Source organism: Ovis canadensis, chromosome 2, assembly GCF_042477335.2.
Source record: "Ovis canadensis isolate MfBH-ARS-UI-01 breed Bighorn chromosome 2, ARS-UI_OviCan_v2, whole genome shotgun sequence".
Lineage (NCBI taxonomy): Eukaryota > Metazoa > Chordata > Mammalia > Artiodactyla > Bovidae > Ovis > Ovis canadensis.
The window spans coordinates 17,481,491-17,495,124 of NC_091246.1; positions in this window are offsets into that span (position 1 = coordinate 17,481,491).

Sequence of the window (13,634 nt, forward strand, 5' to 3'; positions counted from 1 at the left end):
GGGATGATAGAGGATGAGATGGTTGGATAGCATCACTGACTCAGCGGACATGAGGGAGCTCTGGGAGTTGGTGATGGACAGGGAAGCATGGTGTGCTGCAGTCCATAGGGTCACAAAGAGACACGAATGAGTGACTGAACTGACTGACTGAGGAAGATAAGGAATATAGGAATACCTGGTTTTGTCATGCTTTGCTTTATTGTGCTTTGTAAATGTTGTTTTTTAAAAATTGAACATTAGTGGTAACCTGTATCCAGCAAGTCTATCAGCAGCATTTTTCCAACAGCATCTGCTCACTTCATATCTTTGTGTCACCTTTTGGTAATTGCAATATTTCACATTTTTGCATTATTGTATATTTGTTATGCTGATCTGTGATCACTGATCTTTGATGTCACAACTCACTGAGCTCAGATGACAGTTAATTTTTTTCTTTAGCAATAAAGCATTTTAAAACTTAAAAAAAATCCAATAGTGGTGAAAAAAAGGCCATTTGCAGCTAAATTAACACCAAGGTTAATATGTTTACATATTCATTATTGTTTAGATTGCTGGCTATTAAACTACTAGCAAAAGGAATAATATTCAACTGTATAAGGAAATTTATTCAAAAATACTGGTGAAAAATTTGCAGGCAAAAAAAATCTATCTTAAATAAATTTTAAATTGAGTAAGAATAATATTTTTGTGGCAAGAAATTATTTATTTAAACACACCTGAAATATTCAACTCTGCCTCCCACATTCCATCCTAATGAGGATCTGAGGCTATAAGAGCATAAGAATAAATTTTTAGGTATTAAAAACAGCAAAGAGAGGGGACAGAAGGTGGGAGAAAAAGGACAGCAGAGATGAAACATGCTTTGCTTTTCTTCTCTTGATGGAAACATTACTGCTGCATATTTAGGCTACTTTAGGGGTGATGGAGAGAGAGGTGTGGTGAAATGAGCATGTGAACTGAGAAGGCCTCAATCATTCATTAATTTCAGGACACTCGATGTTTTCAACTCTGTAAATGGACGTGAATTATAAGCATCTCTCAGATCAGATACCGGAATTCAGTGTGAGATCCTTGAGGGAATGAGGGCTTTGAAATAAGAGAAAGTTGTGATAGAGACAGGTATGTGGCAATCTCCAGAGAATATAGCTACAACAGCTGGGACTTCATCACCCAAAAGTGTGTAACCAGTTTAGAAACTAACAAGCTCAAGGGCTGAGTACTAACCACCTAGGCAGCAAGAACTTGATGTGTGAAAGGGTCAGACTCCTGAATCTGTAGAAGAGACCAACTCAGGCAGCATTTGACTATGTCTTGACCAAGAAAGGAGGAAAGTGAATGGTATAAACATAGAAGAACAGTGGCAGGAAAGTTAAGGGCTAAAAATGAGTCAAAGTTACTTGAAAACACTTGTTTAGATTATTCTAGAACAATTTCACTTACCTATTTAAAAATTCAAATTGGCTTTTCCAATTTCACAATACGTGAAGCTTTTTTGAAGCCATTAGTATAAAAGTTAATGTTTTGTGTATAGTCTTACAGAATGTAAGTCAACTTGAGGTAGCATGTGAGGCAGTGTGAAGTCAATGTGAAGCAGCCTGCAGGGGTTGGGGGCAGGGAGCACACTGGATTTGGACTCAGAAGCTCAAGTTATTAACTGGAGGATTCTCCTTAGATTGACTCCTTTCAGTTCAGTTCAGTTCAGTTCAGTCACTCAGTCGTGTCCGACTCTTTGCGACCCCCTGAATCGCAGCACGCCAGGCCTCCCTGTCCATCACCATCTCCCGGAGTTCACTCAGACTCATGTTCATTGAGTCCGTGATGCCATCCAGCCATCCCATCCTCAGTCGTCCCCTTCTCCTACTGCCCTCAATCCCTCCCAGCATCAGAGTCTTTTCCAATGAGTCAACTCTTCACATGAGGTGGCCAAAGTACTGGAGTTTCAGCTTCAGCATCATTCCTTCCAAAGAAATCCCAGGGTTGATCTCCTTCAGAATGGACTGGTTGGATCTCCTTGCAGTCCAAGGGACTCTCAAGAGTCTTCTCCAACACCACACTTCAAAAGCATCAATTCTTTGGCGCTCAGCCTTCTTCACAGTCCAACTCTCACATCTATACATGACTACTGGAAAAACCATAGCCTTGACTAGACGGACCTTAGTCAGCAAAGTAATGTCTCTGCTTTTGAATATGCTGTCTAGGTTGGTCATAACGTTTCTTCCAAGGAGTAAGCGTCTTTTAATTTCATGGCTGCAGTCACCATCTGCGGTGATTTTGGAGCCCCTAAAAATAAAGTCTGACACTGTTTCCACTGTTTCCCCATCTATTTCCCATGAAGTAATGGGACCGGATGCCATGATCTTCGTTTTCTGAATGTTGAGCTTTAAGCCAACTTTTTCACTCTCCTCTTTTACTTTCATCAAGAGGCTTTTTAGCTCCTCTTCACTTTCTGCATAAGGGTGGTGTCATCTGCATATCTGAGGTTATTGATATTTCTCCCGGCAATCTTGATTCCAGCTTGTGTTTCTTCCAGTCCAGCATTTCTCATGATGTACTCTGCATAGAAGTTAAATAAGCAGGGTGACAATATACAGCCTTGACGTACACCTTTTCCTGTTTGGAACCCGTCTGTTGTTCCATGTCCAGTTCTAACTGTTGCTTCCTGACCTGCATACAGATTTCTCAAGAGACAGGTCAGGTGGTCTGGTATTCCCATCTCTTTCAGAATTTTCCACAGTTTATTGTGATCCACACAGTCAAAGGCTTTGGCATAGTCAATAAAGTAGAAATAGATGTTTTTCTGGAACTCTCTTGCTTTTTCCATGATCCAGCGGATGTTGGCAATTTGATCTCTGGTTCCTCTGCCTTTTGTAAAACCAGCTTGAACATCAGGAAGTTCACGGTTCACGTATTGCTGAAGCCTGGCTTGGAGAATTTTTGACACTTGAAAATGGGCTTGAAAATACCAGTTTAGTTGATCTTACTGTCCATTATGAAGATTAAATTATATACTTCTATATTTTGAATAAACATAATGCTTTAAATGAACATTAATTATTTTTAAAATCAGGTGTGGAAGATTCCGGAAGATGCCCCTAGCAGAGTCAGCAAACACAAGGCAGAGAACAAATACAGGAATAGCAATTGCCTCATTGAGGTGTTTTCTAATTTCCATACCTCGAGTATCTTTCTCTACCAGAGTGCACATTTTGAAGGCAGGAGTTAAGTGTTAGACACTTTTGCACCTCCCAATCCAAGGAAGACAGGACCACAACTGTCATCCTTAAGAGGTTGTAGGTGCCAATAAATGTTTGTTGAATTGTACCACCTGGCTTCAGCTTCTAACCTGATATATTGAGTTGCCAAGAGGGTAAATGTGAGTAAGTTGGGAAGGAAGAAGAGGAAACTTTCTTTACAACAGGGGCAAACAGCCTTGACATTGTAGTCCTCATTGTGCCTTCACTGTGCTGCCTTGCCTTTTCTGTTTCGAACACAGCCGGCTACTGGGCACTCTCAGTTGTCAAGAGTTCGGTGGGCTCTCCAGACTAGCAGATTTGTGTGACTGAATACATGATGTACTTTCTTTTGGCACTTTTGCGGGGTAGGTTTACCGACAAAGTCGCTGTCCCTCTCTTCCTGGCCCTAGCTCTCTACAGATCTAGTTATGCTGTTTAGGTTCATGAAGTACAAATTAGCATAATCCGATTAGATGAGCTGCTGAGGGGCATTTTTTTCCTGTCTGAAAAGCAGAGAAAAGAAAAGTGCCTCACAAAGAGGGGGGCCTGGAGCTGGAAGGGCAGAGGGGACAATTGCTCCTGGGCTGCTGGCCTGAAAGCTTGCACCTGCACAAGCCCTCTTGTAAATAAGGACTCTTAGATGGTATTAAACGGGGGACTGAGAAGTCCGAGGGAGCTGGGGGAGGTAAGTATGGGGAAGAGAAAGGCAGGACAGCGGCTCTGCATCCCATTAATTGATTTATCTGGATCGCAAAGCGGGGCTTGCTGACAGAAGAGAATGCCCGTTTGATTCCTACTCAGCATTGAGAGTGGGTCAGCCCCATAATCGGGTCTATCGAGATAAGCATTTTAGAATCTCTGCAAGAGACTGATAAGGGGTTTACTTGTTGGGAACAAAGTTCAGTGGATATTTGATTTCAGTACTTGCTGAATTGGACTTCTGTATTTTTCCTTTATTTCCGGAAAAGAAAACAAACAAAAAAGCTGGGTGATGGTAGTTGTTTTAGGACTGTGGTTGATGTGTGCTTAGAAACCACAAGAGGAAAACTCAGCTATCAAAACTGTTAAAATAGGGAAAGCCAGGGAATTTTTTTAACTGAGTGCACCTTTCTTGGCTATAGACAGTTAATAGGTATAAATGAAATTTTCATTATTTTGAAAACTAAGAAGGACCCTAATTTATGTGTGTGATAAATTTTGAATTTCCAGGAGGTGATTTCTTCTACCCTTCCTACTCGGAAGAAATATTTTTTTAACCTTAAAGATGAAAGAGTCCTGAGATGACATCCCTGTACTTGCTAGGGACTGACCCTCTGCACCAGTTTACATGATGCTCAGAGAACATCTGAATGTGTCCAACTCTATGAGATTAAAAGGAAACCTCATTTAAACCTGACTTACAATGTGAACATCAAAGGCCAGATAGAGGAGGCTCATTTCTGTTGATACATCATCTGCAGTGGTGTTCAAAATAATTTAAAGTGGTGTTCAACATAATAGGAACAGAAGCCCCATCATTTCCTTTAATTTATTCTCTATCAAAGAATTCTTGTGGATAGAAAATCCAAATTACCAATCAAATTACTCTGTATTTAAAAAAAAATTCATTTCAATCATTGCCTACCTGCAGTGAGCACTTACTTCCTGTGTGTGTGTTAGTTGCTCAGTCATATCTGACTCTGCAACCCCATGGACCACCAGATTCCTCTATCCATGGAATTCTCCAGGCAAGAATACTGAACTGGATAGCCATTCCCTTCTCTAGGGGATCTTCCTGACCCAAGGATCAAACCAGGGTCTCCAGCATTGCTGACAGATTCTATATTTCTGAGCCACCAGGGAAGTCCACTTATAAAACTAAGTCCACTTAGAAACCCTAAGAGGTTTCCACTCTTCAAGGTAGAACACAGAGAGATTTCACCTGTGCTGAAAGGCAGATACGGATTTAGAACCTTGTCTTGCTGCTTGCTCATTGCACGAATCTTGAGTTGGTCTCCTAGACTCTTCAAAGCCACAATCGCCCCGACTGTAAATTAAAGCAAATACCTCCACTAAATGGTAGTTAGAAGTATTGAAGATGACATTTATAAAATGTCTGGCACATAGCAAACACTCAATTAACATGAATAACCCTTCCTCAAGGCATTTATATTTCCCATCCCACCTGCAAGCTGCCATCTTCAGTTCTCTTCTGTCGTGTGTCCAGGTAGATGGATCCTGATAGCCAAACACAGTGAAGTTTTCTAGTCCAGGTAACTGTCTCTCCTCTGCTTTATCTCCTCCCTTTTCACCAGTATACCTATCCTCCATTTCTATGATGAAGCATCCTTTCTCCTGGAGCCTAGAGTCATACAGCCTCTCAGAGAGGAACAAGGAAGACAGTGTGAGGCTGTTTTCAGAGGCTCTGGAGCCTAGGGAAGAAATTTAGTATAGGGAGGCAGGTAAGGAAAGAATTTCTACTTGCTAGAACCCAAAGTGAACATTGAATGGTTTGCCTTGGAAACGAACAGAGATCATTCTGTCCACTTTGAAACTGCATCCAAGTACTGCATTTCGGACTCTTGTTGACCATGATGGCTACTCCATTTCTTTTAAGGAATTCCTGCCCACAGTAGTAGATATAATGGTCATTTGAGTTAAATTCACCCATTCCAGTCCATTTTAGTTCGCTGATTCCTAGAATGTTGATGTTCACTCTTGCCATCTCCTGTTTGACCACTTCCAATTTGCCTTGATTCATGGACCTAACATTCCAGGTTCCAATGCAATATTGCTCTTTAGAGCATCAGACCTTGCTTCTATCACCAGTCACATCCACAGCTGGGTATTGTTTTTGCTTTGGCCCCATCTTTTCATTCCTTCTGGAGTTACTTCTCCACTGATCTCCAGTAGCATATTGGGCACTTACTGACCTGGGGAGTTCCTCTTTCAGTATCCTATCATTTTGCCTTTACATACTGTTCCTGGGGTTCTCAAGGCAAGAATACTGAAGTGGTTTGCCATTCCCTTCTCCAGTGGACCACATTCTGTCAGACCTCTCCACCATGACCTGGCCATCCTGGGTGGCCCCACATGGCATGGCTTAGTTTCATTGAGTTAGAAAAGGCTGTGGTCCATGTGATCAGATCGGCTAGTTTTCTGTGATTATGGTTTCAGTGTGTCTGCTCTCTGATGCCCTCTCAGAACACCTACCGAAAAAGCAAGAGAGTTCCAGAAAAACACCTATTTCTGCTTTATTGACTATGCCAAAGCCTTTGATTGTGTGGATCACAAGAAACTGTGGAAAATTCTGAAAGAGATGGGCATACCAGACCACCTGAACTGCCTCTTGAGAAACCTGTATGCACGTCAGGAAGCAACAGTTAGAACTGGACATGGAACAACAGACTGGTCCCAAATAGGAAAACGAGTACGTCAAGGCTGTATATGGTCACCCTGCTTATTTAATTTATATGCAGAGCACATCATGAGAAATGCTGGGCTGGAAGAAGCACAAGCTGGAATCAAGATTGCCAGGAGAAATATCAAAAACCTCAGATATGTAGATGACACCACCCTTATGGCAGAAAGTGAAGAAGAACTAAAAAGCCTCTTGATGAAAGTGAAAGAGGAGAGTGAAAATGTTGGCTTAAAGCTCAACATTCAGAAAACAAAGATCATGGCATCTGGTCCCATCACTTCATGACAAATAGATGGAGAAACAGTTTCAGACTTTATTTTTCTGAGCTCCAAAATCACAGCAGATGGTGATTGCAGCCATGAAATTAAAAGACGCTTACTCCTTGGAAGGAAAGTTATGACCAACCTAGATAGCATATTCAAAAGCAGAGACTTTACTTTGCCAACAAAGGTCTGTCTAGTCAAGGCTATGGTTTTTCCAGTAGTCATGTATAGATGTGAGAGTTGGACTGTGAAGAAAGCTGAGTGCTGAAGAATTGATGCTTTTGAACTGTGGTGTTGGAGAAGACTCTTAAGAGTCCCTTGGACTGCAAAGAGATCCAACCAGTCCATTCTAAAGGATGTCCTGGGTGTTCTTTGGAAGGACTGATGCTAAAGCTGAAACTCCAATACTTTGGCCACCTCATGAAAAGAGCTGACTCATTGGAAAAGACCCTGATGCTGGGAGGGATTGGGGGCAGGAGGAGAAGATGACAGAGGATGAGATGGCTGGATGGCATCACTGACTTGATGGATGTGAGTTTGGGTAAACTCCGGGAGTTGGTGATGGACAGGGAGGCCTGGCGTGCTGTGATTCATGGGGTCGCAGAGAGTTCGACACGACTGAACGACTGAACTGGAACTGGAAATTGAACATGTGAAATACCTTAAGTGTGATCTGGGGATCTGGAGGCCTGATATTCAGAGAAGAGAGGCGAAAAGTAGATGGAGTAAGGCCTGAGAAGCTCATGAGCTCTGACAGGCACTGTCTCCCTTGGACGGTGGGCTGAAACAGTTGCATTTCACACATCCTTTTACATAGAATAATGGAGTGGCAGAAAAGGCAGCAGTGCGAGTTATCCTTAGAAAAGATGCTCTCTCTAGACACATAGGTTTGGCAATAGTCAAACCTACGGTCAATTTATCTACAACAAAGAGGGCAAATACAATGAAGAAAAGACAGTGTCTTCAATAAACGGTCCTGGGACCACTGGACAGCCACATGTAAAAAAAAAAAAAAAAGAAATTAGAACATCCTTTAACACCATACACAAAAATAACCTTAAAATGGATTAAAGACTTAAAGGTAAGACTGAATAATATAAAATTCCTAGAGGAAAACATAGACAGAACACCCTTTGACATAAATTGCAGCAATATCTTTTCTGAGCCATCTCCTAGAGTAATGGAAATTAAAAACAAAAATAAACAAATGGGACCCAACCAATTAAGCTCAAAAGCTTCTGCACAGCAAAGGAAACCATAAACAAACGAAAAGACAACCCACAGGATGGGAGAAAATATTTGCAAACAGTGTGACTGATAAGAGATTAATCTCCAAAATTTACAAAGAGCTCATGCAGCTCAATATTCAAAAAACAAACAACACAATCAAAAAATGGTCAGAGGATCTAAAAAGACATTTCTCCAAAGAAGACATACAGATGGCCAAGAGACACGTGAAAATAGTTCAGTTTAGTCGCTCAGTCGTGTCCAACTCTTTGCGACCCCATGAATCGCAGCACGCCAGGCCTCCCTGTCCATCACCAACTCCCGGAGTTCACTCAAACTCATCTCCATTGAGTCAGTAATGGCACCCAGCCATCTCATCCTCTGTCATCTTCTCCTCCTGCCCCCAATCCCTCCCAGCATCAAGGTCTTTTCCAGTGAGTCAGTTCTTCGCATGAGGTAGCCAAAGTATTGGAGTTTCAGCTTTAGCATCAGTCCTTCCAAAGAATACCCAGGACTAATCTCCTTTAGGATGGACAGGTTGGATCTCCTTGCAGTCCAACACCACAGTTCAAAAGCATCAATTCTTCAGCACTCAGCTTTCTTCACAGTCCAACTCTCACATCCATACATGACTACTGGAAAAACCATAGCCTTGACTAGACAGACCTTTGTTGGCACAGTAATGTCTCTGCTTTTGAATATGCTATCTAGGTTGGTCATAACTTTCCTTCCAAGGAATAAGTGTTTTTTAATTTCATGGCTGCAATCACCATCTGCAGTGATTTTGGAGCTCAGAAAAATAAAGTCTGACACTGTTTCCACTGTTTCCCATCTATTTGCCATGAAGTGATGGGACCAGACACCATGATCTTCGTTTTCTGAATGTTGAGCTTTAAGCCAACTTTTTCATTCTCCTCTTTCACTTTCATCAAGAGGCTTTTTAGCTCCTCTTCACTTTCTGCCATAAGTGTGGTGTCATCTACATATCTGAGGTTATTGATATTTCTCCTGGCAATCTTGATTCCAGCTTGTGTTTCTTCCAGCCCAGCATGTCTCATGATGTACTCTGCATATAATTTAAATAAGCAGGGTGGCCATATACAGACTTGACATACTCCTTTTCCTATTTGGAACCAGTCTGTTGTTCCATGTCCAGTTCTAACTGTTGCTTCCTGACGTGCATACAGGTTTCTCAAGAGGCAGGTTAGGTGGTCTGGTATTCCCATCTCTTTCAGAATTTTCCAGTTTCTTGTGATCCACACAATCAAAGGCTTTGGCATAGTCAATAAAGCAGAAATAGATGTTTTTCTGGAACTCTCTTGCTTTTTCAATGATCCAGCGGATGTTGGCAATTTGATCTCTGGCTCCTCTTCCTTTTCTAAAACCAGCTTGAACATCTGGAAGTTCACGGAAAATATGCTTAACATGGCTAATTATTAGAGAAATGCAAATCAAAACTATAATGAGATGTCACTCACACCAGTCAGAATGGCCATCATCAAAAAGTCTACAAAAACTAGAGATAGTGTGGAGAAAAGAAAATCCTCCTACATTATTGGTGGGAATGTAAATTTGTATAGCTACTATAGAGAACATCATGGATGTTATTTAAGAAACTAAAAATAGAACTAAGATATGATCTAGCAATCCCACTCCTCGGCACACACCCAGATATAAACATGGTTTAATAGAATACATGCACCCCAGTGTTCACTCCAGCACCATATACAATAGCCAAGACATGGAAGCAATCTGTATGTCCATTCACAGATGAATGAATAAAGATGTGGTAATATATATGATGGAATATTACTCAGCCATTAAAAAGAATGAAATAATGCCATTTGCAGCAACATAGATGGATCTGGAGGTTATCATACCTAGTGAAGTCAGATGAGAAAGACCAATATCATGTGAAACTGCTTATATGGGGAATCTAAAAAAAGAAAATCATACAAATGAACTTACTTACAAAATAGAATCAGGCTCACAGATTTATATAACTAATTTATGGTTACCAGGGGAGAAGGGTGGGGGAGAGGGATAGATTGGGAACTTGGGATTGACATGTGCAAACTGCTATGTTTTAAATAGATAACCAAGACTTCCCCGGTGGGCCAGTGGTTAAGACTTCACACTTTCAATGTAAAGAGCACAAGATTCTTGGTCAGGGAAGGTCCACATGTCATGTGCTGCAGCCAAAAAAAAAAAAAAAACCAACAAGGATCTACTGTATAAGCACAGGAACTCTGCTCAGTAGTGTGCAATAACCTAAGTGGGGAAAGAATTTGTAAAAGAATAGATACATGTATAACAATCACTTTGTTATACACCTGAAACTAACACATGATTTAATTTAACTTTTATTTTTGATCAGAGGATAATTACAATATTGTGATGGTTTCTGCCACATATCAACATGAATCAGCCACAGGCATACACATGCGTCCTCCTTCTGAAATCTCCCTCCCCATCCTACCCCTCTAGGCTGTCATAGCACTGGCTTTGGGTTTCCTGCATCATACAGCAAATTCCTACTGGCTATCTATTTTACATATGGTAATGTATATGTTTCAGTACTATTCTCTCAAGTCATCTCCTCTCCGTCCCCCACTATGACCAAAGGTCTGTTCTTTATGTCTGCATCTCCTTTGCTGCCCTGCAAATAGGCTCATCAATACCATCTTTATAGATTCATACATATGCACTAATATATGGTATTTGTCTTTCTCTTTCTGATTTACTCCACTCTGTATAGTAGGCTCTAGGTTCACCAACCTCATTAGAGTTGACTCAAATGCAATCCTTTTTATATGCAAGTAATATTCCATTGCTAATACAACATTATTAATCAACTATACTCCAATATAAAATAAAAACTTAAAAAAATTCATCCTTTAAAAAAATCATCTCCTAAATTTCAGTTTTGTCATCTGTGAAATAAGAACAAAACATATAATAGATATTACAGTAACAATATAAATTGTTATGGGATTAGGTGAGCTGACATGCTAGGAACTCTTGTCACAGTGCTTAGCATATTGTAGGCAAATGTGTTCAGCAAATCTTGGCTCTGACTCTTACTGTTATAAATTTATTCTATTTTTACTTACATTGTAAATAACTCTGAAATAGATATCCACACAGATAATCCTTTGACCATAATTCTGATTACTTCTTTATGACAGCTTCCGAGAAGGAGAGTTACTTAGATTCAAGCGTATGAACATATTGGATAATCCTGATATTTAAAATTATCCAGAAAAGGCAATTCTACAGCTTGCCTTGTTTAACTACCCCTTTGAGCTCTGAAAATTAAATTGTTAAATATTATTTGATAGATTACAAACCTAACTAAGGTTTATGTAAAAATCTAGTGCTTTTTAAAATCTAGAAAAATTTTTTAAACCGAGTGATTTTAATGCTAGTGATAGGTCATTAGCAACAAAAAGAATATAGAACAGAAACTTTCCCAGTTTATGGTAAGCTCTAACAGTCACAGAAGGGAAACTGTGTTTAGGAGGCCACACCCTGGCTTCCTGTAATCCTTTAGCCACACTCTCCCCTTGGCATTCCTTCCTAGCACCTGCCACTTTAAATCCCCCACTTTGCATTGCCATTGAGCTCTGAGATTCCTTCCTTATCTTTGACCTTTTTATTTAAGGATGTGACTTTCAGCTAACCTTTGGCCTATGGGTCAGGAGTTAAGCTGTCCATTCTCCTGGCTCCTTTCATCCTTTAGCTTCTTAAGGACAAAGCCAGTTGTGTATAACTTACATATGTTTGTGTCATCTCAAGCCATTCTTAGGTGGTGAAACCTCATCAGGCAGGTGCTGCAAAGGCCTTGTTGAATGGAAATTCTGAGAAACAAACTTTTAAAAAGAGCTTTAGACTTTGGATTTCTCAGGGAAATTCAGCTTGTTCAAGATGCAAAGTTGCTTTTATTTCCTTTTTTTTTCAGTTGCACAGTGAGGCTTGTGGGATCTTAGTTCTTCGACCAGGAATGGAACCCAGGCCATTACACAGCGAAAAGCTAAGTACTAACCACTGGACTGCTGGTGAATTCCTTCAAGTTCCATTTCAATGTTATCTTTTAAGAGAGGCTAGAGAAATATTCTTAATGGAGCCAGTCTTGATCTAGTTTTCTCATTCTGAAAGTAAAGTCACTGGCATGGTTGTTGTGAGGATTCAGTGTTATAAATTGTTACTGCCCTCAAGGAGATCTTGTTGCTGGGGACAGAACATACACAAGATGTCTGTAATACAGGGAAGAGGAAGCAAGGGTCTTGAAGCAATAAGAGTATTCTACAAAAGAAGAGATTATATTGAGTGGTGGAAATCTAGGAGGACTTCACGTAAGATGGTGTTTAAGATGAGTCAAGCTTCCTGAAAGAGTGGTATCTAAGATCAGTCATGAAAGATTTTAGAAAATGGAATTTAGTGCAAGAAGAGAGACTCACAAGAGTAAAGCTGGAGGTATCAAAGAGTGGAGAGTGTTTGGGGACCATCAAGTGAAGCAGTTTCCTTAGCATGTCTGATACATTCAGGCAGTTGTGAAAAGAAGGGTACACTGAGCCAGACTACAGAAGGCCTGGTTTGCTGGGATACAGTATCTGACTCAGTCTGGTGGACGAGACACTGAAGGTTTGATAGCTGGGGATGACTGTGATTTGAGAAGGACAATTAGGAAGCTGTGTGAAAGTGAAGAAAAAGGAGACACTAATAAGGAATGCTATATTTTTTTTAGACTAGAGACAACAGAAGGAGTGAGGTTCAAAGCCAGGACAGTTGCTGTGAGGGTGGAGAGATGGAGGGCATGCTTAGTAAATGTGTGAAATATTTTCTAAAAAGGAAAATAATAACAATTTCTTTTCTTAAATAATTTATTTTCAAAAAATTAATAGTTAAATAGCAAATTAGAATCGATGATTAAAAACTCACAAAACATCAACAAATAAAATCTTTGGTTGGTACCGCTAATCACATTCTACAAAGCACATTGATCCAATTTCAATTAAAAAGCATATGAAGAAGGTCACCAAACAGTATCACAAAGAGATGAGCCTAATAATAAGATACATGTCCATTTCCAATCCTAAAATCCTTCATGGCTGAATAGACTGGATGCTGGGTCAGGAGATCTTGCACTATGTCCTGGGTTTCCACTAATTGTCCATGTGACCACTAGAAAGTTACTTCAAAACCCTCTGGACTGTTTTCTCCTCTGTAAAGTGAGGAGTAGAACAAGCCAATCTAATGATTTATATAAATAAAAGGACTTGTTATACCTGGTTTCTGGAAGCTTTCAGTGGTGTCCATAGCAGAACAAGTAATAGAGAAGCATAGATGATATAATTGGTCTAAATTTTTCTGTTGGGTTCAAATGATCCATAAAGAGATGTACCATCAGTGAACTATAATTCATTTGAACCATAAATTCTTACTACTCCAGTCACCAAGCTGTAAATACAGGCCACCAAGGAAAGCTGTGGAGTGATTTTAGAATTAGCT